Genomic DNA, 27,184 nt, shown 5'->3' with positions numbered 1-27,184 from the left:
GATTTAGTTAAATGTTTCTTCCTATTTATGTCACTGAGAAATGATAAAATTCCTTTTATCACTCTACAACTTGTTAATGTTTTACCCCAGGACCACTTCATCTGTAATAAACATCTTAACAAAATATGCATCCCTAGGGAGGAACTGTTAATTTCCTTAAGGCCTCACACATGTAATAGGTTTTTATTGCATGCAGGTGCTTTGTGAAATTGCATTGACTTGTAATAAATGTCCAGTAAAGAGCAGGTAGCACCTACAAGGGGGAAGTGTTTGTGCACCTGTCTGAAGAGAGACTTAACACACCCTAATCCTCCATGGGCTTCTTCTCAGCTCAGCATACGAAGATCATTGAGTCTCACCTTAAAGGGTGTCTGCTGCACCTAGTCACAACAAGGTAAATGCTTGAATATTTATAATTATATTTAACCAGCTTAACAAGTGAATGCTTGATGAATTTAACATATCTTTAAATATACTTATAACTGTACAAGCTAAGTTATGGCATAAATTCCAATTATAAAATGCCTTAAAGCATGGGGAAAAATGCATGATTCTTTCCTCCTTATTACAAAATAAAAAATAAGTGTGAACTTCTAAGAATGTTCATGGAATTAATGTATGTTTTATAAACAATTATTTTTCCTAACCTTAAATGTCTCCTATTCATTTATTCAATTAAGTTAAATTTAATAGACATAAATGTAATTATTTAAAGTAAACTTTAACGAGCCTAATAGTACAAATGAAATCTACTGCCTTTAAAACTGTCTTTTTAAACTTCCTCATTTTGAAAAAGTTTTTGCTATATACTGTAGTTTTGTAATTATTTATACAAAGAAGAACGATTCTGTATGGTTTTCTCTCAAAAGTGAGGAATAAGAACACTGCATGTCAGTAGAATTCCAACCTAGCACCAGAATTAATTCTATGTGCATATATTAAAACTCTCTCATTGTTGCTCCACAATCCCTTTACTGGTGTCTTCTCAATCTACTGCTACTGGAATGTTAACAATGTCAAGAAGCAGAGAATTATGCCCACTAGGTATGGGAAAGTGGGAGATGTTTCCAGGGGGAAATGTTTCTAAAGATTAGCTAGTTAATATTAACCATTGCTGTCCAGGAAATCCTGAGTGCAGACAAGTTAGTCTGCAAAATTAAATATTCTATATATTTTACCTGAACATGAAAGTCCAGCTGTTGGGGACAGGCAGTTGTAATGACAGTTCTATTGTCAAGACCCATTCTTTTCTCCATGAATATTTGTTTACTAGGCTACACAAACTATGGACAAAAGGGTAGAGTTACAGATGGAATTCAGATATGAGCCTGGTGATTTTTGGTAGCTCACACAGAAATTTTTCAAGAAGAGACCACATGAAATTCCTTCATCAAAAATCCATCAACACCCCATTTAGCATCCGGCACCAAATACAGTTTGTGAAAAGCAGGCAAATGAAACAAAAATGAAGCAATTGGACATGACCTTCAATAAGACATAGGATAAATGTTTTCAAAAGCACTGAGTCTCAGGAGCCCAAGTCCCATTTTCAAAAGAGACTTAGGAAACCCCCTTGACTCAAGTGGGACTTGGGCTCCTGCATACCTCAGTTTCTTCAGAACGTGTGCAGGGCATTGTTGAAAATTTTACCCATATACAAAACAAGGACCGTAGAACGTTTTGATTGTTCCATGAAAAGTGACATAGGCTTCTTAATCAAAATTACATTTGAAATTTTTATGGACATGTCTTGGTTGGACAGAAGAAGGCCTCGATTCAGGAAAGCATTTAGGCACGTGTTTAACTTTAAGGATACACTTGAGTTCTTTTGATGCTCTACTGAATTGGGCCAATATGTGGGATAGTGCAACATGAAGTTAAAAAGCCAACATTGCTGAAACTGAAAGCTTTGCAAAGAAAAGAAGAATAGCAAACAGACATACCAAACTGACGCCGAGCTTCTGAAGAGCAGAAGCTGAATAATTAATCACTGATTAAATGGAAAAATATATTCAGTGCTATGGAGAAAACCACTCCCAAACTGAGAATAATGAAACAAGACAAATTTGAAGTCTTGTCTGAATAAATAACAAATGTTAGAGACAAGACTGAACACCAGCCACTATGAGTCTGTGCAAAGAGCTGAGGCCAAGGGTAAGATGGAAAATAGGGAGAAGAATGCTGGATTCCTAAAGCAAACACCAATTGAAATGAGTAAAAGAGAAAATGAAAGGGAAACAATAGTTAACTTCAATGCTGGGCAAAGAATGGAAAAATAATTGTTAGGGTAAAGATAATTAAGTCTCCATTCCAGCAATACACCTAAGCACATGCTTTACTTGCGCTCATGATTAATCCTGTTGAAGGCAAAAGGAATTAGGCACATGCTCAAGTGCTTTGCTGAATCAGGGCCTAAGAGACTGGGAGATTGTGGTAATTTTACTCACTTGTGGCATTCCACTCTCCTGGAATGAGACTAAGATGCATTGTCATTTGCAAGGCATCTCCGAAGGACCAGCAGAAAAAGTTGCATAGGCCACCAGGAGCAGGAAGAGGTTCAGCGTAGGAGTAGGTGCTATGCTAGTTACGTGAGATGAAGAATACCAGACCAGGGAACAAATCGCTGAGATGTGACTATAATGAACAGCAGTACACCAGGCAGTTGGGACATTGGTATTCACACGTATAAAGGGAAATGTGGAAGACATCTGTGTTTGACAATAGCTTGAGATCAGACAATAGGCACTTATTATGGTTAGTTGAAGTTCAGAACAGCAGGAAGCAATTCCTAATTCAAGGGTCACCTACACACAATGAATCAGGTTCTGGAGAAGGCTGCTTGGGATAAGTGTGTTGGACAATGGAAAGCAGGGGCAATTGGCTGTGTGTAGCTATTTGGTGCCATCAGGGCTCAGAGTGTTACGGCACCAATCACAGGAGGGCTAGATCCACTGCCTCGTACATGTGAGTATTAAGTATAGGTATTAAATTGCTGGCACCTGACATCCAGAAGAACAAAAACAGCCACCAGTCCCGCCCCCCTATGAGCAGTCAGGATGGATTGATGTGGAGCGGCAGAACCCAAAATAACCAGAGAGTGAGCGCTCCTTTCACTGCTTTATGATGGCTAATGCACTGAATATGGTGATATGTGGATGAATACACTGAATATGGTGATATTATTATGCCACCATGTGATGTCATCACATATTGATGTGACCCCAGGATGCAGCCATGGCAATCCAGTTGTAGACACTCCCACCATAATTATTTTTGAGGGGCCGTGAAACTCCTTGACAGCAGTTGAGCTCTGCTGATAAAGGGCTTGGGGCGAAGAGGAGGTGGAAGTGGTCTGGGGAAAGACAAAATGATGATAGTGGGTGGGAAGGAATTAGAAGTTGTGTCTTCATGGAACATTCAAACCAGAGAAGTAAAAGGACGAGAACATAGCATGAGGCTACACTGAGGGTCTTGGACTAAAGAGAGTATTACAAATAGCAGATGTCCTCGCTTCTCAAGGAGGACTCCATGTCTGATGGATACTGCCCCAGGCCAGCGCTCACAGGCCAATCAGGACATGAATCTTGGGCTTTTATCAGGACCCAAAATAGATTGAAACAGGAAGGGGAACTCTCATTGCATCAGCCAACAAGGAAGGGGAGCTGCTTCTTCCTGCCGGGGGAGGGGCAGGGGAAATGTCTCTGTGGTCTCAGTAGAGGCAGGTGAGATGCACTTCTCCTTGCTCCCTCTAACTTTAACACCCAGCCCCTACCAAACACCAAAACTGGAGCTGAAGGCGGACAGCATTGCATGGCAAGTTAGCTACAAGGCATCACAGGATAGACAACAACACAACATTCTTAGCGGATATCCAAGCGCAATCATCTGCCCCATGAGCAGCGGGGAATGACACTATTGCTGCGGTCATGTGATGCTCTAAGCATCAGTAACGTGATAACTCCCTGGAGAGTCAGCTCAGCCCTGGTTCTTACCCAGAGCTCCATGTCGGTTGCTATGTGGAGGCCTTTGATTTTGAGATTTCACCTGAGTCTGTTGTGTGAGGAGGACATTAGAAATCCCCTGGATTTATTTATTTGCATGTGAGTCAATGTCAGAAGCAGCTACAAATTGTAGAGAGAAAACATCACTTCAGGGCAAAAGACTCTGATGTTCTGCGGGATGAAAGATGTGACGGGAAAGTGACTGATCAGCACTGTCACCGTGTACCATGTCCTCACGAAGACCGAGTATGCAGTCAGTTAGGAAGGTCTGATTCAGCCAGACCAAGGGAAGCAGCAACGTGTGTTGCAATGCGTTGAATCCCTCCAGGGTGGATTGAAGGTGATTTAAAACACCAATTTTAATCGTGATTTAAATCAGCAACAGGAAACCTTGATATAAATGATAGATTTTAATCTTCTTTTGCATTTGTACTTTTTAGTTATTTTTCTAAAGAAAGGTGAATTCTCATTGCTTGGTAACCATTAAAACAGGTTATTTAGCAACTAGATACAGCCTTTCCACAACATTTGCTACTGCTCTTTGGTAACCGGGAGGGTATGTGATACCAGTGCACGTTTATTTAAGCAGTTATGTACCATAACTTAAATTGATTCAGATTCTTAATTTTTACATTTTTAGTATGTTAGAAAATGGTGAATAATGCTTTTCTTATTTACTAGACGCTGATTAATTTTACTCATCATTTGTGTTAAGCTACATTTAGATAGAAATTGAAATTTAATTAAAAAGCAAAAAACCAGGATTCTAAAATTGTTTATTGGTTAAATAAAACTTCCTTATATGTGCTGGATAGAATAAGGGAAAAAAGAAAATTTATCAAAATATATTTTGCATTTAAAATTAACCAGCTTATTAACAAAGGAAGTAAATGTAAACTATGTAAATATAGTTAGAGAATTATTGTGATTGTTTCTGGTCACTGTATCCTTCAAAGTTTTAGAAATAATAGATCTCATCCTCACACCTCATTTTTATTCATAGATTAGAAGAGAACATGCTTTCTTGCTTTTTCAAATTCCTATCGGTTTCTCAACTCTGAATGAACTAGTCATTGAACTGAACTACTTGAATAAACTGAAATGAAAATATTATCTCTGACTACTGCTCTCAAAAGCTGGGTTAACTCTTGAACAAACTCTGGTTCCAGATGCCTATTCAAGGATTTCCAGCAGTTCAGTGGTCTGAGTTTCTTTCAAACTTGGGCAGCAAACATGTACTGCTTGGATATTGTTTTTAAAAAATAATTTAAATTATTTTAATAGATTATTGTAAGTTTAGGGCTTATATTAGTTGTCATTCTTTCAAACTTAATATTAAATTGTTTTTCTATTTAAATGATGTTTTCCTTTTTAAAAATAAAACTATTTAAACTATAAAATTTAATGTTTTTTAATTAAAAAAATCCTTGATTTTTGTCCACCCTGGCACCCTCTCAGAAGGAAGCTGGAGAATATAAACAGTGACAGGAGATATTCTTGCCTTTCCCAGATATTTCAGTAAAATCCATTCAATTTTTAGTTTGTCTCTAAATTGGATGAGATCTTGTTGGTGAGAAGCACTGTGAAATCATGAATGCACCATTAGGACTGGCTACAAGAAAGGGTGGGGATTATTTTAAACTTGTCAGTAAGCAGTAGCAGGTTGCATGTTTCTTGGAAAACAGATAAATAGCCGCGGGATTATGAATGTGTAAAACAGCCATGTCTCCAGATCCCAGTCAGGGCCCCTTTCCACCAGACACTGTACAGACCTGAAGTAAAGAGACAGTTTCTGCACCAAAGAGCTTACGGCCTGGGTAATGACAAGGTGCCACAGGCAGACAAAATTTCTCTCCTGCCGCACGGTGCAGCACAGTATGTGTTAGTGGTGGCCGTGGGGGAAGGAATGGCTGCACGTACAAATGCACAGTCGGTCAGTGCTTCGGGATCCTTCAAGATCCCAAATGGACAAACCCCAGTCGCAGAGAGATCCATTCCTGCATGGAGATGCCACCAGAGCTGAATTTTACCCTAGCAAGAGAGTCGGGTGGTCTAAATAAAAGCCAAGATATAAATGACTGGTGATTTTCAGTGCTCAACTTCAGACCCCTTAGAAGGGCCTGACTCTCAGAAAGTGCGGAGCGCCAGCGTAGACACCAAAATCACCAGTCACTTTTGGAAATCTTGGCCAATAGTAATAAGGGGCTACCATTATTCGCAGTTTTCTGTCACATCTTATGGCGCAGACTCCTAGGAGTGCTGCTTCACTAGATGCAAGGATGGTCTGCCTCATCCTTGCTAGCAGGTAATTTTTCTCAAGATTTCTGAAAAATATTCAGCCTGGAACACATTCTATCTGCTACCAAGAGAAATGTTTGTTATGCCAAAGCGTACTCACCCTCCAGGGGAAAAAAGGGGGGGGAAAAGAAACATTAATTCAATTTTTGTTTTCCATGGAGGGACCAATCCTGCCAGTCCTCTATGTGCCGAATGCCTGCTAACACCAGTTAATAATTCTAGGGCCTGGAGGATCAGGTCCAAACAGAGTAATTTGTATTTCCTGTCAGTTTAAGTCAGTAGCGTTTTAAAGAGGTTAAATAGTAGGAATGAGAATCTTGAAATAAAGAGAAGGTATTAACAGCCTCTTTCAGGTTTCTGGAGCTGCCAGAAAGGAGAAAATCTTAAATAAACTCACTTATTTTATCTATGCATTAGCTTTATTTTCCACTGTTTTGTGGGCACTTGTAATTTCTGAATTATATTGACTTTTTCCAAATATTCTCTCAAAGGCTGGGCATGGTGTTTTTATGTTTCATGTTGAAAGACTCTTAGTAGAAGGGAAAAAATATTGAGACGGGAATCATAAAGGCAAATGTAATTAGGAAACATATGAGAAGATTCAAAAAAGTTCAAAAGAATATGAGAAAGGAAATGGATAAAAACTAAATAAAACACATTGTTTAAAAATGTTTCATATTAGACTTTTCCTATGAATGTTTTAGCTTTTTATTTTATAGATTTCATGCTATTCTAATCAAATTGATTTTTGTAACTTCACAACAGAAACTGCAAACCGTCCAGCCTGCTTTCACATTGCTGGGGTGGCCTGTCACACTTTTATATCTCTCTTGCTGGGGAAAAATAAAGTCAGTGAAGTGAGCCAAAAAATTCTAATTCCAAATCTTTTATAGAAACTCAGGCACCACCTCATGGAAAGAGCATAACAATCAGGTCAGAACAATTCCAACTCCCGGGCAAATCAAAGCCTGATTGGTTCACTCTTGTTCATGAAGAATATGTAAACTTGTAAAAGGTAGTAATGAAAGTATAAACTCGTACTGAGGAAAAACAAATTGTTTCTGGAGAGGATTTGAGTATTAAAAATAAAGCAAACACCGTGTCAAAATAGTAGAATTAGAGTTGCCAGGGTAATCTAAAAAAACAATTTAGAGATGCAAGGGTTTTGCTGGCCAGCAGTCATCTGGATGAAGGTCCAATATCATCTTTACAATCAAAGAGTTAACTGTGATGTCCCAGCACACAAGTAAGTAAATGTGGTATAATTAGGAAACAAATTCTGCAGACATCTTGAAAGGGGCTAAAGACCTTTGATCTTTATAGAAAAGAAAACATTACAATACAGGCTAGCTTTTGGGCTCTGTACACATTTTATACCAAGGCAGAGGATAGTATCTTTCTTAAAAATCAAGTAACACCTAATTCCATCATACCCTAATTATCTTAACTGATTTCATATGTCTAAAGGTATTTTACCAAAAGATTAGAGTAGAAAGAGGGACTGACAAAATAATTAAATATGCAATTTGCCAACCTTGGGCAATATGGCTTTGAAATCACCTTTTCAGGAAGTTTTACAGCTTGTTCAGTGACATATATATTGCAGCCTTCAGATTCTTATTTAAGCTCTTTTGATTACTTTAATGGATTAATACCTGAGTACCATCAGCGTAAAGACTAATACTCAAGCCTGTTTCTAATTTGACAAAGATTGCACTAGCTCCCTTTTGGTGTTATGACAAAAACTATATATGGACTCCTGAATTTTTTTTTAAATCACAAAATTCCACTTTCCAAAATAGTTCCTTGAATATAAAAATATGCCTGTATCTAGTGTTGTTTTCAGTTAGTTGAAATGCTTTCATGCACTATAAGGTTTCCGTGACCTAACCAGCATGCACACAGCCAAATGCAATATGTGGCATGGTACATTCTAACAGAATAGTGCAGAATTGCTACTTTAATCCTTCTGGATTTATTCTGGGTGTTGTCTTCTTAATGAATCCATAGTTTGAGTTTTGCAGCAAGTCACAGTTCTAGGCGCATGCCAGTATGAAATTATACTGATTGTGCTGCAGTTTATCGATACACTACTAAAAGAGAGAACGCGTCTTCATATGGGAAATTGGTTCTGTTTTTGTCTGCAAACGGACGTCACTCAGACTTGGGTTACAAACAGGCTTGTCTTTTGGGATTGAGGAGGCCAACCCACAGCTTCCCAAATCAGGCGTATTTTAATGTTTTGTATTAGGAAGTCTTTCCAAGTCTGTGTTTGCATTAGAGAAGGCTAGTCACAGTATACCCCTTGTATAGCTCAGAACAGTCCCGTGGGAGGTACAGCCATATTTTGCCATGTGTTTTCAGTATATTCTGAGCTTTGGAACCTGAGAGACAAGTGGGAGTGTGTAAAGTATCTTGTTTTCCTTGTCTGTGAGCTTCAGATGAGTGTTGCTCTGGAGATAGATGCTGCGAGATGGCCACGGTTGCTTTGTGCCATATTAGCAGATTCTGGCCTTCAGCTGGTGTATACAGTTCTGAGATGATCACGTCAGTGGAACGGGGATCCTCCAGTGGCAAAGAACCATACACTGGCTCCTATGGCGTCCCCCACCCTGGGGCCAGCATAGCAGGCGTGGCTGGAGGATGCGCCGATGTGGCACCAAGCCCCTTGGGGCTGTTAGCCGCTGGTCTCAGCTAGATCAGCCTGAGGGCTGCTCTAAACTGGCCGGGGGCTGGCCCTGTACACAACATATTCAGGATGGGAGAAGGCACAGGGGAGCTACAGGCCATCTTTCCACCCCAACGTGCACTACACACTTCTCTGCTCTAGCCAAGGGTCTGGCACAAAGGTGTCTTCTGCCTCTTAGCTGGCTGGCAGCCCCAGATTAAAATAATAATTTCATTTTGTATAATGCATTAATTGTATGAATAATATTTTGATAGTTTCTGCATTTGCACTCATGCCCCCCTCCCTCCCACCACAAAATGATGTGCACGTTTCATTTATTCAATGGCCAGAAAACTGTTTTTTTTCCTGAACGTTATATAAATATGTAAGAAAATGCTAAATGATAGAAGCTGATAAGAGCGAATGTTTTCTTTTTTGTGCCAAGGATATTTCGAGATAAAGATGTTTTTGTATTCTTTTAAAAATTAAACTAAAATATTTAGCTACATATCCCCCCCTCCCCCAACATTTTTAGAGAAAATGAATTTGCCTCCCTCCTTAGTTGTGACACCGCTGAGCATCATCAGTTCCCACAAGCTGCCCAATTAGCCTGGCAGTTGTGCGTGTAACTCCCAGGGACGTCCGAGGGTGCTGCACATGCCCATGTATTTCCAGGTCCGTTCCCCAGTCGAGCATAGAGAGAACAGTTACAGTGACAGGACATGGACTTTCCCCAATATGTGTAAGCAGTAAGTGGTGGAAAAAACACGGCATTTCTGGTTTTTTAATTTTTTACGTTTAATGGCACAACATTTGCAGAACAACAGCATCTTTCACTCGAGGATCTCAAAGTGATTTGCTAACAGAAACTGCTCATTCATCACAACACCTCTGTGAGGTGCTGCTGGTCAGTATTATTATTATTGCATAAAGGGCCACAGTTGGAGCTCTTTTACCCAGGTGAAAATCAGGCCTAACTCTTCTGAAATTAACAGGGGACAACTAAGTGAGAGCAAAATGCAAGCCCAGAGGAGTTACGTGGTTTGGTCCTGATCACCCAGAAAATCTGCAGTCAAAATAGAACCCAGGAGTCCTGAGTCCCAGTTCCCAACTCCAACTACCTGACTAGAATTCAGATACAAAGCCAGACAAACATGCTGGGAAACATGCTACCAACGTAACAGTAATTAAGTAACAAGGCTCATGCTGTGGTAATTAACCCACCGAGTGAGGTGTCCACTCGGCACTAGATGAGGGGAAGTACACTAGTTCAAGCCTCTCTTGGAAGCCAGCCTTTTCCTCCTAGTGCTCATCTTACAAGCGTCCCCTGGGCTACTACGAGTCTGGCCTCGTGTACTCCGAATGCTGTTGTTTTCAAGGGCCCTCAGAAAACCAGGTTCCAGGCAAAAGATGCCCTGCTCACAGATCAGTTCAGTTCGGGTTTTATAACACAGAATATATTGGGCCATTTATTTTTATAGTTTTAGGATGGAAAGAGAAGCTCTAAATATTCAATGTAAATAGCAAGTGAGCTTGTGTTTGAAAACTCAGAGTTCTGGACACTAGAGATGGGAAAGGCCGCCTACTTCAGCCATTCCACCCAGCAGCCAACACACACTGGTCTCTAACAGAGTCCCAAACCATGGGACTTTCACCTCTGTTCTTAGGCCACCATTTCCCCAGCCTGAGTATCCTGTCTTCTGACAGTGGCCAATGCCAGGTGCCCCAGAGGGAATGAACAGAACAGGAAATCACCAAGTGATCCATCCCCTGTCGCCCATTCCCAGCTTCTGGCAAACAGAGGGTAGGGACACCATCCCTGCCCATCCTGGCTAATAGCCATTGATGGACCTATCCTCCATGAACTTATCTAGTCTTTTTTGAACCCTATTATAGTCTTGGCCTTCACAACATCCTCTGGCAAGGAGTTCCACAGGTTGACTGTGCATTGTGTGGAAAAAATATTTTCTTTTGTTTGTTTTAAACCAGCTGCCTATTAATTTCATTTGGTGACACCTAGTTCTTCTGTTATGAGGAGTAAATAACTTCCTTATTTACTTTCTTCATACCAGTCATGATTTCATAGACCTCAATCATATCCCCCATTAGTCATCTCTTTTCCAAGCTGAAAAATCCCAGTCTTATTAATCTCTCCTCATACGGAAGCCATTCCATACCCCTAATCATTTTTGTTGCCCTTTTCTGAACCTTTTCCAATTCCAATATATCTTTTTTGAGATGGGGCAACCACATCTGCACACAGTATTCAAGATGTGGGTGTACCATGGATTTATATAACAGCAATATGATATTTTCTGTCCTTTCTTAATTATTCCCAACATTCTGTTCACTTTTTTGACTGCCGCTGCACATTGAGTGGATTTTTTCAGAGAACTATCCACGATGACTCCAAAATCTTTCTTGAGTGGTTAATTTAGACCCCATCATTCTATATGTATAGTATGGATTATATTTTCCAATGTGCATTACTTTTCATTTCATTTATCAACATTGAATTTTATCTGCCATTTTGTTGCCCAGTCACCCAGTTTTGAGAGATTTTTTTTTAGCTCTTTGCAGTCTGCCTGGGTCTTAACTATCTTTAGTCATTTTGTATCATCTGCAAATTTTGCCACCTCACTATTTACCCCTTTTTCCGGATCACTTATGAATATGTTGAATAGGATTGGGTCCGTACGGACCCCTGGGGGACACCACTATTTACCTCTCTTCATTCTGAAAACTGACCATTTATAGCTACCCTTTGTTACCTATCTTTTAACCAGTTACCAGTCCACAAGAGGACCTTCCCTCTTATCCCATGACAGTTTACTTTGCTTAAGAGCCTTTGGTGAGGGACCTTGTCAAAGGCTTTCTGAAAATCTAAGTACACTACATCCACTGGATTCCCCCCTGTCCACATGCTTGTTGACCCCCTCAAAGAATTCTAGTAGTTTGGTGAGGCATGATTTCCCTCTACAAAAACCATGGTTGTGGAATCTTCATCATTGGGGATTGTTAGGAGCAGGTTGGACAAACCCCTGCCAGGGATGGTCCAGAGAATATTTAGTCCTGTCAGGAGCGCCGGGGACTGGACAAGAGACCTCGTGAGGTCCCTTCCGGCCTATGACCCTATGCCTGTGGATCTGCCTGGCTTAGTTTCACTCTGTGACTCCTCGTTATCCCCCCCGGGGCACCCAGCACAATTTGTCTCACTCTGTGGTGTTTACACAGTGCAGATATCCTTTCACACCAAGTGCAAGGCACAGTTCTTTGCCCTGCCTTCTCTAAAACAAACACATAGCAACATGCATGTATAATTTATTATAAAATAATTCCTGAGCAAAACTCTCTACTGCAAACACTCCCCCCTCCCTTACCCCCCAGGGAGATGATGAGACCAAACACAACACACATGCTGGTCCCATCACTTCATGCATGACTGCAGAGTGCTCAGATACTACAGTGACGAGCCTGGCATAAGTAGAGCCCTGTGTGGATACAAAATTTGTAGCCGCATCCAATCCACAAACCTGGGCCATGGAGATCAAGCAGATTTGCAAGACTGTAGGTGTCAGAATCTCTCTAGAATAGAATAGAATCATCCCCATCCTGATTTCTACTGACCTGAGAAGCCCCAAATGCTTTCATGCATCCCAGGATGGTTTTCTCAGGCAACTTACAAAAAAAACTCTTAGAAACCCATCCTTCCTGAAAGACAATGAAATCCTCTCCTCCCCTCACACATCTCAGCCCCAGGAATGGCCCATGTCTGATTTAAACCTGTAAAAGGAAGGGAATGGGAAGTTATGGCTGGGTTGGGTTCCAGATGGAGTACTGGCTATCCAGATCCCAAGGAGCCAGGCTGTCTAGGGAAAGCTGTGTGTTAGGTCTCAGTGCCAAATGATTTAGCAAAGCAACCCCAAAGCTTCAGTGATATTTGTGGCAATGCATGTGGTGCCAGGAGCTGTACGCTATGAGCACTCCGAGAGAAGGGGAATCTCTGTTCAATGTCTACTTTTAATCTTTTTCAGTTTTTCTTCTGATGAGCTGACAATGGCTCTCCTAGCACCATGGATGATCCTGTACCCCCCAGCCTTCTGCAGCGCAGCACTGCTCTAGTGATAGAGAACCTCAAGCGAGCTGGAGGTTTGCCTGAAGTAAAGTATCCGGAGTCTGTTAGATGAACCAGGCTGGATCGAAGGTACCACAGGGGTAAGCATGTTAGGAAAGCCATGGGTGGGTAGATCCGTAGCTCTTAAGGTCAGACTGCTGCAGGGGTTTTGCAGGATGCCTTGCTTTCCATGCAGTGAGATTTCACAAGAGCCTCACTAGCTGTATTTCACTTTTTCTGCTTCCAGACCTGGCTGAAGCCAGAAGGGGCAGAGGCTGAGGAAACCGAGAAAAACAATGACACTTTTTAAAACTCTGACAGATATTTCAGGTTCTGTTTGGTTCTGAGTCACTAGGTACATTTAGTCAATGACACAGATTAGGATTAAAATGAAGGGCATGTCAGAAAGCCCTCTAGGAAGCAGCAGTGAAGTAAATAAATTGCCACCTTAAAAAAATTACAAAACTAACCCCCCCCCCAAGTTATGGTGACACACAAACAGCCATTGCACCACCGCCCCAAGACCCAATCGTTTTACTCTTTAAAATCAGAGACAAACAATTTAGCTTAGGGTCAATTTATCACAACATGCCCCCTCCTCACTGGCGCACACACAGACCTATTTCTAGCAGTTACTACTTATCAGCTGTTCTAAATATAGCCATGCTAAAGTACATCCACACATGATTATACACCCAAGTGATGCATGGCAGGAGGGGAAGTGTCACAGAGATGCTGGACTGCTGAATCCACAGCTAAATCCTTCTTGTGGGCTTTGCTTAGGCTGCTGGTGGGTGGGAGCTTTCGAATGGGTGCCTCTCCCCTTCCAAGTGCCTGTGCCAAGCTTAGTTCAGCTGGACGCGGCTTATGCAACTTTCAAATAGGAAAAGCCAAAGTGAGCGGGCAGGGAGAGCTGGGTAGTAAAACTTGCCCTCTGCGCATACCCCTTTCCCCTTGAATATTCCCCTTAAACTTTATCTGGTCACATTTTGAGCATAAAGAACCAAACTTTACCAGGCAAGTTTTTCTCAGCTTACACTGGTCAGATCTTGGATCTAAAACTCGTTTAATATTAACTGTAAAGCACCTGAAGAAATGCCCCACTGTCCTGTAGAGCTGCACCAATAATGAATGCTACCTCTGCTCAAAATCTTACCTGTCATCAGTTTACTCTAATCGAACTGACAGTGCCTTCCAGTTTCTAAATATCCCTTCAACTAAAAGAACCAACTCCACGCACACTCCCAGATGGTGTGGAATTCGAAGAATGGCTGCTATTCCTTCCCCTCCCGCTCTTTATAGTAGGAGCAGGTTGCCAGCCAATCTCTAGGCATGGAGGGTCCTGACGTCAGCCTTGCCAAAGAGGCTGGAGCAAAGACAGAGAAGCGACCCAGGGACACTTTCTAACTTTCAAGGCTCCTTTATGATGCCCACTTTTGCATATTTTGGCTCCTTCCAGACTTAGAAAACACCTGAGGATGAAAGGATGTCAAATGGAGAATGAAAAACTGGGGGGGGGGGGGAAGAATCTGGTTAATTTTCAAACGAACGACAAAATGTTAAAATAATGTTGGAAAGTGTTTAGATTCCTGGGAGCAGAGCTAATGTGAATCGTTGTGGTATATATGGATTTAAGGAATAAAGAGACCATTTTGAATGAGTTTATTGTGAGGAGAAACCAAGTATTTAGCCGTTAGAAATGGCAGCAAATGCTTCAGAATTAGAGCTGCTAATGTTTCCCAGCAGTGCCACTTCATATCCCACCTACTCCCATGACTGTGTGGTTAGGCCTTCTAAGGATATACTGATTAAAGAACATTTTGCAACCTATAAACTTGGTGCAGTTTAAAAGAAGTCTTTTAACCTTGGAGGTCTTATTTTCATTACTAAGAAGCTGGGAAACACCTTGCTTTCCCCAGTTTGGTCAGCTAATTAAGGAACTGACTATCTCAGGAGCTGCTGATACTCAATGCTTTTAATAAGAACATCTGCTTACTTCCTTCGGGCCCTTTCTAGAAGAAATCAGGCACAGGTTTGCATGCCAAGGAGACCAGGGCTGTCCTGAATCTGCACCCTGCTGGGAAACGCATACAGGTTGCAGAGCTGTTTTTGCCAAGCGCCACAGTTGTCTCCCATGAAAAGCCCGGGCACGAGGAGGCAGATTTCATTCTAATACCTGTCTCCCCTGGTGAGGGAAACTAACCTGCAATCACCAGCCCCAGCCCTAAACCGACTCTTCAGACTGTACTTGCAACAAAGTTTTGCATGTGGCTACCAGTGATCTGGGGACCACCGACAGATCCAGCAGGGTTTGGCCAGATGTTGTGAAGTTTTTCTACCATGTACTTTTTGGCTTTGGGCGTTTGGCTTGTTGGTTGAGTGTCTGAGGGTGTTTTGTGGGCATGATAAACCAGTTCTCACCTACAGACATTATGGCCTTCTCAGGCACCTCGCATGCAGACAGTGACAGCTTAACACGCCCGCAGCTTCAGTGTATCTAGTACATCCGGTTACACAATCCAAGCGTAGTGTTCCCGCGACACTGGGCAGTAAAAAGCATCGAGCGCTCTGCTCTCAGACATGGACATTGTGGCCTACTTAGTGAAGCCTCCTGCACCATAAGTTTTACATTTTCAGGTGAAAATGAAACTAACCCGGGCGTATTTAGTCCCTCCCCCACCCCAAACGGATACAATTTAATTTGTTCGGTTCAGCAACAAAGAGGGTTCGTGGCCCGTGTCACACTGACTCAGATTATACTTCTGAAACAAAATGCTCTAACTGGCAGCTCCCAAGGAACGCACAGCATCTCACGTACAAGGCATTAGTAGGGAAACTACTTACGTGCACAAACAAGCAGGGTGTTGTACACCTATTGGAATGGCCTTGGTTGTTCCAGGCAGGGCTGCCCAGAGGATTCAGGGGGCCCGGGGCAAAGCAATTTCAGGGGCCCCTTCCATAAAAAAAAGTTGCAATACCATAGAATACTATATTCTTGTGCGGGGCCCTGTGGGGCCCAGGGCAAATTGCCCCACTTGCCCCCCCGGGCAGCCCTGGTTCCAGGGATCAGCTGTGTTTGTGTTCATTGACCTTAACTAAGCTCCACACACACAAGTTAATTTTCCCACTAATCTGTTGTCAGCCACAGGCCTGCTCCCTCAGCCCAGGAAGCCCTGCCACCACACCCAGAGTCTGGCCAAGGCCTTTTTCCTCAGGGCTTCAGCTTTATTTCTTCTGCATAAACCTGGTAACACAAATCCTACATCAATCACCCCTTCCCCCAATCCAGGGTCTTCCACGGGCGCCTCTCTGTGCCCTACAGCTTTCCACACGCCAGGCCCCCTGCCTGAGGGTCAGCCAGACTGTGCTCTTCCCCCCACCCTGACCCAGGAGTTTCCTGGAAGCTCTTTTCCAAGTCTCCTAGAGACCCTTTGCCTGGGAGTTACTCTGCTCCCAGGCACAACCCCCCTTCCATCAAGCACTGATCTCAGACAGAACCCTTCCAGCCCCATGCAGCCCACAACCCTGCTTGCTAGGTTTGATAGCCCCAGATTCCTAGCTGATCCATCACAGGTGAGGCTGGGCTCAACTCCCTTAAAGGGCCAGCCACACTGTGACACCCAAATTTTACTCTTCAACCTGTGACATAGAATTTGAAAGGGGGAATTAATGAGTCACGTTGGATCTTTGGCTTTATTGCCCACACCCTGTGTGTATCTGACTCTGCTCTCGCTGCTCGAAATGCACACACACATTTTCCCACTGTAATTTCCAGCTCTCACTCACGTACAGTGGATTGCTGAATGGTTTTTCATTGGCACTTATTACAATAATAGGGCCAGAATGTGCAAATATAATATGTCAGAGACTTGGCATGAAGAGTAGCAGACGTATGATGCATGCAGCAGAGGTTTTCTAGGGAGGAGACACAAATTCTCCCACAGCAGCCATTAAATGTCATTGCCTGTCCTTCCCCTCAGTATGTCCCCTCTGGGGTTGTGCCAGTCCCTTAGGTATGTGAGTAAAACAGGTATATTTATGAAGTGCTCATTTCCAAAGGATACAGTACTGGGTTTCTAGACATACACACATTTGGTACTAAGCAGTAGAATTATGCTGCTTTTATTTAGCTACCATTGTTCTGAATTTTAACAAACACATGTAATGTAGCCTCCCCCACCAATATCATCTCATTCACCCTTGGAAGCACTGGCTTCGCACAGGTGCATATGCCTAGGCAAATATAACTAGCTACCCCTAACAAATGCATCAGGTGGCTACTGGACAGCCAGACCGAGCCCCATTGCCTGCACAGGCATCTCCCCTTCAATTTTGTACCACAACTAAGTTAAAAAATAAAATATGAGCAAATTGAGTAAGACCTTTTTTATCCGTCTGCTATTCAATACTGAACTAGTAAGGCCTGTTTTCTTTCTTTCCTTTGTGCATGTGTGTTGATGTAATTTTCTCATGAAAAGTCCAGAACTCAGGCAGCCACAGAAAAGTGCAGGCCTCCTGCTGCAGAATCCAGAAGAAAATCCATTGGCAGCAGCATGATGGTCCCACAGTCCCCAGCAGGAAAGCTGCCAGCTCCACAAACTGCTACATCCCAGTGCAATTCAAGACTTCAGTTGGAGAGACTTATTCGCCCAGATAGCGAACTGCTTGCTTTCTTTAGTTTGTCTGATAGGACGCTCTAGATGGCTAATGTGTCATAGACAGCAACAGACTCTCCTTCACATGAGGCTCTACATGAGCCATGTCCATTGTTTTGTGGGCAATAAATAGAACATGTTGGAAATTAACTAAAAATGTGCTATTTTTTACAATTCAAGGTTTCTTTCTTTTTTCTTAAATCCTCTCTATGTTGTTAGTGGGCTCATCAGTGCTTGCTGGAGACAGCATTCCGAAAGCCCAGAGACACTGGGATAGGTTAGTTTTAAACTTAATCACAGACAGTTGCTTTTAACAGTTGCTCTTACAGCCCACAATAGCAGGACACAAATAAGTCTAGCAAAATAATGTTATAATATTCAAAATACCATCTAAAGACATTTCATCTCACCTCAGCCACACAGCCGCTCTCGCTTACACTGTGAACTTTGACAAAGGTAAAGAGAAGATGACTCAAGAGTAAACAAAGCTGAAAATATAAAAACGATGTGTAATAATATGTGTAACCAAAGCTCCAGGAAACAGCAGAGAGCACAAGCAGTGACTCAGCCAGAACCCCTCATACAGGACAATAACAGAAACAGAGAAACGTTGCCCCTTTCTTTTTGTTTCCTTCCTTTTTTTTTTTCTTCAGGTTTTCATTTTTTAAATAAGAATCTCCAAAATAACTGAGGACAATGGAAATGTTTTCCTGAGAATTTCCAGTTAATCCAAAAGCCATTGTCTGTCAGTAACATGTGTCAGTGACCCCTTTGAGGGGCTGTAAGATCCTCTTGGGCAGGGCAGAGCGGGTCACTGGATGAGGGAAATGCCACAGGCCTGACCTCTCCGAGCTTCCAGCTCATGATTTGCCCAGGTAGGAGGGATTTCTGTGAGGGGCTGGGGAGATGGGAATAGGGGAGTATGAAATGGAAGACTCCGGGCGTCCATTGGGAAGGACAGCTGCAGATCTGTCTTGGGTAACGCCTTCCTGAGTAGAACCTCTGGACTTGTGGAAGTTGAAGTCCTAGTTATAACAGAGAGGGAGAGAAAAACTAAATAAGAAGGGTTTTGCATATGGGCTTATGTGCATCTTGTTACAGTCACTTGATGACAATGGTAATTTCTAAGTGAGGTATTGTATCATCGCTAAACACACCATCAGTACAATCTCTTAGGCCTAATACCACGTGCGCCAAAGTTATCTGGTCCTACTTAATGTTAATTCAAGTTTCCCTGAAAGCCCTCTTTGCTTTCCCATGATAACCGAACTGCTAATAGACATAAATAACTTTAGCTTCAGCTGCAGTAAAGCTGAAGCCTATAGATCACTTCTTGGGTCCCAGCAAATCCTGTCTGATCTATCACTGTTTGGAACCAAAGGAGGTCACATTAACAAACAGGTGGTCTACATAAAACGCATGTAGCGTGTGCTGGAAACAGTGAGCTTGTTTGTGAAATGGCCTATTAAGGGGCGGCTTTGTTTTAGTGAGAGTTTCCTGGGCTTACGGTACTGAGCACTGACTCAGACCTTCCCAGTAACAGCTCAAGCACCCTCTGCTCCCCGGACCAGGCTGCAAGAGCCTTTCGCAGAATTTCTGCTTGATGTATCATTGGGATTAATTAATCTGTCACAGTTCCATCATTTGCACTGCTACAGAGCGCATCTGATGAGAAGTTTTACCCTTTTGTGAAACATATTTGTTTTAAGTCTCTTCAAATGGATTAAAATATGAGGGCCTGATCCAGAATCCCATTAAAATCAATGGACATTGGATCAGGCCCCTGTAGTATAATCCTATAGTTCAAGGATCTCTGCTTCACCCGCTGCAGAACATCCAGCATTTAAAGTGGGCATGTCAAAAGAGTCATTAAAGTCGCTCAAAGAAAATTACCTTGGGTTTGTTTTTCAACCATCACCGCAAAGTTTCCTGAGGAAGGAGTGTGAGTGTGTGTGTGTGTGTAACCTGCACCATAACCAGTTATTCAGCATGACAACAAGGACAACTACAATACAGTGCAGGCTCCACAATGCAAGTTGGTGGGAAGGATGTAAAATGACGTCTGGCAGAGCAGCTGGATGAATACTCATTTTAATTTAGATCCAACACTCATAAGTCAAACTACAAAGTGGTCCCATTTGGGGCATTCTCACAGTTTTTGGTTTAATCAAGCAAAATTCTAGAGGTCAAATTTCACCTTGGGAAGAAGTATGTCATTAGACTTCCAAGATTTCTGGTGGAAAAAAATATAACTTGAACCTATGTTCTCTAGAGAATTACACCATGATTTGATTAGACTTTTCCCCCTGACATCTAGCCCATTTTATTAACTTCTGCTTTGCTTTTAAAGGAGGCATCCACTGTTATGCTTCTCTGAAGAAGCTCATCATGTTATAATTCAAGTGTCAGGACAGATTAGGTTAAACGTACTGTATAATTCCCAAAGGAAAACAAACTTCAAAACATACTCTATTTGCCTTGTAACATGTCATGGATTGCATTAGAGTTGAACGTGTAATTCTGTCGCCTAATGTGTTAAAGTTGGCATGGATTTTATTCTGTATGCAAGGTGAGAAATTACTTAGCTAACAAAACATTTCGTTTCCCTCTCTTTGCGTTCTTTCTTTATGAGATTCTGAATGTGACATTTTCACAAAAAAACCCTGCACTTATTTGTGAAAAATGTATATTAAAACCAAAACACATCAAATGGAAAGAAATCACAGATGGTTTTATTCACAACCAGTAGAATTAATGGCCTTCTCTACTCTTTATAAATATTGGAAGCAGATGAGTTCATTACTATTTCACTCTAATAAAGAAAACCTGCTTTATTTTGAAAAAGACATCTACTTATCTAGTGTTTCTATTAAATAATAAATCTATTTTCTTTGAAAAATAAAAGAAAGGCTGTGAATAAACAAAAATCTACCTGGATGATTTGTCAACTAAATTAAAAAAATTATCTTCGTTTCTGAAAATGGAATTCAAGGGATTTTGAAAATGTCACTAATTTTCAAAATAGAAAGTTTTGAAATGTTTACTTTGTGGTTGTCTTAAATTTTTACATCTTTCAACAAAGCAAGCAGAAAAGTGAAAACATCTGAAAAGGCTTTTGAAAAGAAAAGAGTCAGCAATAGCCGGATAAAGCTGTGGGCTCCTTTATCTTTAAGAAATCTGCACACATGGAGTAGAGTTTAAAAGTTTTTTTGTTTTATTTTTTTTGACTGTGCATTCAAACATTTCCGAGTTTTGAACACAAGTTATATTGAGTTTGTCAGACCTTCAAAGTCGTGTTGGCAGCCTCGCTTGCAATGGAATAAAACATCTTACCCTAGGGAGGCAAAAGCTGAGTCATTTGTAACCCCAAACAACATTCACTGATGTGGTCATCTTGTTAGTCATGGAAATCCTGTGTTATTTCTATTTATGCTTCTTTCAACACTTATTAACTGAGAAGTGAGCGGGTTTTATATTAAACTGCAAAAGATGTTTCCCTCTTCAGGGCCATGACAATCAGTTAGGTGGCTTATCAATCATTTCAGAGATATGTGCTAAAAAGACAAATCTCTGAAAAAATTCCCAATGCAAGTTAATTTTTAATACTGTAGGAAAAACAAACCATAGTGAAAAACAAAACCAACCAATCAAATCCCCAAAGTGTGTGTCCAGGCCTCCAGAGTCCTTTGGCTGGCTTTCTCTCTAACTCTCATGCATGTAGTTCCTTGTTTTTTACAAAACAAAGACTGTTTTGGGGTTAAAATTTGGGAGGCAGTGACATTTTTGAAGACAAATTGTAGCTCTCAGTGGTTTGAGTATCAAACAGAGCAGAAGTCGGCCTTCAGTGTTCAAATTCATTTATTCCATTTCCTTAGAAAACAAACCGCAGCACCAGAGACAAGTCTCCCTTTGCTTCACGTGCACCAGGTACAGATCTGTGCAAGGAAAACGCAAACCAGTATTTGTAAATATTGGTGGCAATGTGGAAGATAACTAGTTCATTCGAATGCAATCCTCAATTCATTCTATCTATTGATTATAGAAACTCAGAGCATTTCAGCTTTGTGCCGTTAAGTGCATAGCAAGTTGTGGTATTTTGTATGCGTGCCTGGGTTGTTTTTTTCCTGGCAGCTAGTATGAGGATTGCCAAGTTTCAGATCCATCAGGAGTGGAATGTGAACTGAGTTCAGCCAGCCATTTCCCTCCTGTCCAACCCCCTTAAGCAGCCACAGACTGAAATCTTCCCTGATAGTTCAGGGGGAAATCATGTCTCTGACCCAAGCAACTGAGCTCTGTATTCTGCTCCAATAAATCCCTCAGGGTGGAGGTTTAAAGTCTGTAGTTTGTCTAAGAAGGAAGGAATTGAGGAGGAGTAATTGAGACATCAAACAGAGAATAGCACTTCAGCTGAAGGGGAGAAGATGATTCAATGAGCAGAGATTTATGGAGCAAAGTGGCTTAGGTTTTTAGAACAAAAGACAATTTCATTCAGAATTCTGCCTGTTTGCTGCTGGCAGGGAGCAGCATGCCAGGCAGGGCTCTGCAGCCCTTGCACTTGGTTTGATCAGCTCCGCAGGTTATGTTTTGCAGCAGGCAGGAAAGTACCTTAATTCCCCAAACCCCATCACTATGGGCAGTGTGTGATCTCATATCGGAACACGCCCAGTCAAAGCTTTTCTACCACCTCACTCTGCCAAGCAAAGGACGAAGGTGGCACCATCCTTCCAAGGTGATCCACTGAGGCAGTTAAAAGCCTAGAGGGTTTCTCCTGCTCCCACAGAACAGATGTGCAGTTCCTAACCGTGGGGTGTTATTCCCACTGTAGCTCCCTGCCCCCCAGCGATGAACCCAATGACAACAGTAATTTCAGAACAGAGCCTCGAGGCTGAAACTGTTTCAGGGGCAGTATTGGGAATCAGTTACTTGGGAAAGACAGACAGTTTTGGGTTGAAAAATACTTCCCTTTTTTGGACGTTTCAACAAAAATGGCAACATTTTGATGAGCTCTGTTGGGAAATGAAAAGAGCAGAGGGAGACTAGGAGAAGCCAGGAGAACAGGGATTTCGGTAAAGTCTAGGGCAGGGGTGGCCAACCTGTGGCTCCAGAGCCACATGCGACTCTTCAGAAGTTCATATGCGGCTCGTTCTATAGGCACCGACTCCGGGGCTGGAGCGACAGGCGCCAACTTCCCAATGTGCCGGGGGTGCTCACTGCTCAACCCCTGGCTCTGCCACAGGCCCTGCCCCCACTCCACCCCTTCCCGCCCCCTCCCCTGAGCCTGGAGTGCCCTCGTTTCTCCCCCCCCCAGAGCTTCCTGCACGCCACAAAACAGCTGATCGGGAAGTGCGGGGAGGGAGGGGGAGGTGCTGATTGGCAGGGCTGGAAGGGGTGGGAGGCGCTGGGAGTGGGGTGGGGGAGCGGATGGGGGGCTGCTGACGTATTCCTGTGGCTCTTTGGCAATGTATGTGGGTAAATTCTGGCTCCTTCGCAGGCTCAGGTTGGCCACCCCTGGTCTAGGGTATTGCATCCTGTACCTGCGTGTGTGCAAACACAAATACAAATAAGACTTTGAAAGCGACTTGCCCCCTGGCCTTTGGAGACATTACTGCGTGATTCTCTGACACTGTCGTTCTGGTAAGAACATTGTACTTCTATTGCCCAGAAATGCAGAACCTCACACTTTGAAGGGCAAGACAGCCTGGCCACTTATAGTAGCAAGAGCTAATTACCCAGAGGTGCTTTGAGGTTTGCAGTCATTACCTGAGCACAGCACTCTTCCTCAGGGTTAAATGCATCATATGGACAGTAGGAGAAGAACTCAATCATGGAAGTGCAGGATGGGCTAATTCTGCTTTATATCCTCGCACCCACCTCCTCCCACGGGCGTGCCCAGGCAGCAGGGGCCAGGGAGATGCCCACAGCAATTCTAAGATGAAGTTTCTTATTTTTTGGTGGGGGAAATGGTGCTGATTTGAAAAGGGAGGTTATAAAACACATGCCTGCAGAGAATCTCAGAGAGTCAGGTATTCACCTGATTGAATTCAAAGATGACTCTAAATATTTGAGTTAGCAAGAGGGAGTGGGGTGAAAGAAGAAGCCAAAGGTCACAATTTACTGTGTCAGGTTGGGTACAATTTAGAAGTAAATCTCCAGCACGAAAGGCAAACCTCTTCATTTGGCATGTCTTGAATTCTGGGGCAGCCTGTCTCTCCAGTCCCCCGAGGTTGGAGTTTTGCCGCTGCCCATACATAGACACATGTTCCTATTATGGCCAATAGAACTGATACCCCTCAGGTGGGCTGTAGCTGTTGACAGGTGCGGGATTAGGCCTGTGATGCACTCTCAGTTAATCTCTGCTGTCGGCCTCCTGGCTGTTCACTTACTCTGCAGCGGGGGTCTGCAGGGCCAGCGCAAGCTGTAAACATTTACTTCAGTGTCGAGCCCGGATGGAAACGGGCGGCCGTAGCTTGACACCGGCAGGTCACCCTGCGCCCACCGAAACAGCCCTGGCACATTAACTAGGCTGGGTTCTGGAGCTCCCCACCCGCACGGTGACACGGGGAAGGTTCCACTTGTTCTGAGAGCCCTGAGGACGTTCATTATCCACCCACAACACCGGTCCCAACTCCAGACAATGCCTCTGTGCTGTCCCAGCGCTGGGTGAAAGGACACTGTGGAGAGCGGTATGCCGCTAGTGAGGGAGATCTGGTCCCAGGCCAGCGTATGGCTGGTAGTCCTTGTAGTTCACAACGAGACAATGCCCAGGCAGTGCCCTGTGCGTAAAGCCCTCCACCATACACAACTGGGCCACGCCCAGCTACGGGAGATGTAGATACCACCTGCAATTCGCACTGCCAAACTGCTGGCACCGGAAGCACCTGGGGAGAGACCCTCTGGGCAGGGACGAGAAATTCCCCTGGAGGCCCTGAGTCCATTGCAGCACCAAACACTTTGCTTCGGACTCTGCCTCATGGCAAACCTCCACCCTCCTCCTTGCACATCTGCTGCAGGAGTCGCTGGAGTGACATGGGGCTCTCCCTCCCTCTGGGCACGTCGTCTCTGCAGAACTTCCAGCTCCTCAGTGCCAGGGACCAGGCTTAAGCACCACGTTCTGGGCAGGTATTACCCTAGCTACTGCCTGTGCCCTGGTACTCTCACACCAGGGGCACTGGGACCCCTTTGGGGACAGGCTCCAGTGGCACCTGGCTGTGATGTGCCGGCCACATCCCCGCATCGTTCCCAGCTCCGGCACTCTGTTCAGTCCAAACATCGTGTGACCCCCACAGTTGCCTTCCAGAGGGAGATCAGTTGGGACCTGAAGTCCCTTCTCCAGCCATGGGGGACACGTCAAGCAGTACGGTGACACTTGCCAGGCAGAGCAGCGTATTCCATTAGGCTTCCTAGGGAAAAAATAGGATGAAATCTGATAATCCCAGTTTGAGATAAAAGAGCCGTGATCGCACCCCTCTCTCCCTCCCCAGGCAAGGCAGGGCTGTTCCAACCAGGGATTTCTTTCAAGGCTTTGTTCCAACCCTGGCTCAGCAATGGGGCTTCTTCCCACTCCCTTTAGGAGCCAACCGTTGACCAGATCTCACCTTAGGAAATGTTTTCTGCTACTCAGTCCCGCCTCTCTCTGCTCAGTGCCAGCCCCAGCAATATCCCTCTGGTGCAACTACAAGAGTTTTCACGGGGTAGTCAACAAGCGAAGTGCAGCCCAGCTCTGTGCAGGGGAAGCAGTGAACTGTAAGAGCTGGGCACTGCCCCAGAACTCAGACCGGGGCTGTAGTTCAGAGTTAATTATAAAACTCTGCAGAATTCCAGTTTACAACATTTGTAAAAAGGCTTTGGAACTTGGAGCTGATTAGAGCGGCTCTGGGCCTGGAGAGAGCTCTCAAGTTCTGGCAGGGACCAACCTGGAGCCACATGCAGCCTGGATTCATGGTGTCTGTCCAGTTTCAAACAGGAAACGCTGGAACGGAGAGTGGCTCTGTGGGTGGCCATTTGGGTGAAGAAAAGCCGCAGTGCTGCCAAGTGACTGGGAGGAAGCAGTGACCAGGGAACTGGAGGGAAGTTGAAAGTTTGGACTTAGCGAATTCTTGATTGAGCTTTCTGGAATGGTGACAAGCGAGCCCACCCCACGATGCACAGAGTGCTCACTAGTCCTATTGAACACGCTCCATACTGAGCAGGATGCATCGTGCCACTTCGGCCAATAGAAATCTTTGGCACTCTGATGCCGGTGCTTCCCCAGTGGGACACGTCACTGTGAACTGCATTAGTGCTAATCCTGGAGCTCTTGATACAGCAAAGGGTTTCAGTACAGGATTGAGGGATGCATCTCACACACACACACACACAGTACAGGATTGAGGGATGCATCTCTCTCACACACACACACACACTCTCTCTCTCTCTGACAGAGACCCTACATTATAAGATTGTTTTGATTGCAAAGCCAAGCCCTGAAATGTTTGGAAAAGCCAGATTTATGGTTGCCTGTGCAACCTTAATTTGGCCCCCTTTTGGGTATGCTTTATAATACAGTTTTTAATTACAAGGACTTTGAGGTCGCTAAACTTTGTAACTAACTAAGAGACTTTGGACTGGAAGTATTCACCGAACACAGTTACAGCTAAATACAACTGGCACATGCCCAGTTTCAGGAAACATGTAGATGATTCATGTGATTCACTGTTTTTCCACAGAATCCCTAAATTCTGACTTTTCCCAGCTTTTGAGTGTTTGATTTTTCAACTTTAACAGCTTTTTGGGGTGCAGTTTCTAAGGTTTTAAAAAAATGGAATGTTCAGAGAATTTGCTGCCCGCCTCTAACAGGCCTCTAATGAGCATATGCAAATGACAATTGTCAGAAGCTTGTAACTCACAGGGACAGAAAAAGGCACTTCTCCAACACCAGGATGACACCCACCATCAAATTTCAAATTCCCGTTTCACAGCCTGGAGATAAGCAAAATGGTTGTAAGACTTTAACATTAGCAAAACAATCCTCTCCCCTACTCTGGTTCTTAGAAACGGCTGAATCATTTTAGATGAAACTTTTCAAAAACATCCAGCTTACAGCAGACTCCCAGCATGGAAAATTGCAGCCTGAAAGATTAAAATTTGGCAAAATTACAGGCAACTGGAAAGAGGGTTTTATAATGAAAGTGCCAGGCAACCTTAAATAGAGGCGTTTCTGCTAGTTTTGCTGATGTGCGCACACACAAAGTATTTATTAGCTGCTGGAAATATTGTATTTATTGTTTTCTTCAGTTCATAAGAGTCTGAAATACTTAGCAGCAGGAGGAAATGGACGAGATAGAGAAAGTCTGCCATTGTTAAGAAAACACCTTTAGCACCAAGATGTTCCTTGAGTAGAAGCATTTAGTGTGTGATTGAATGAACTTTGCTGCTTTTGGCCTGCGTGGGCCAAGGATTTGTCATGTGA

The sequence above is a fragment of the Trachemys scripta genome, chromosome 17, assembly GCF_013100865.1.
Source record: "Trachemys scripta elegans isolate TJP31775 chromosome 17, CAS_Tse_1.0, whole genome shotgun sequence".
Lineage (NCBI taxonomy): Eukaryota > Metazoa > Chordata > Testudines > Emydidae > Trachemys > Trachemys scripta.
This window is presented reverse-complemented; position numbering follows the sequence as displayed.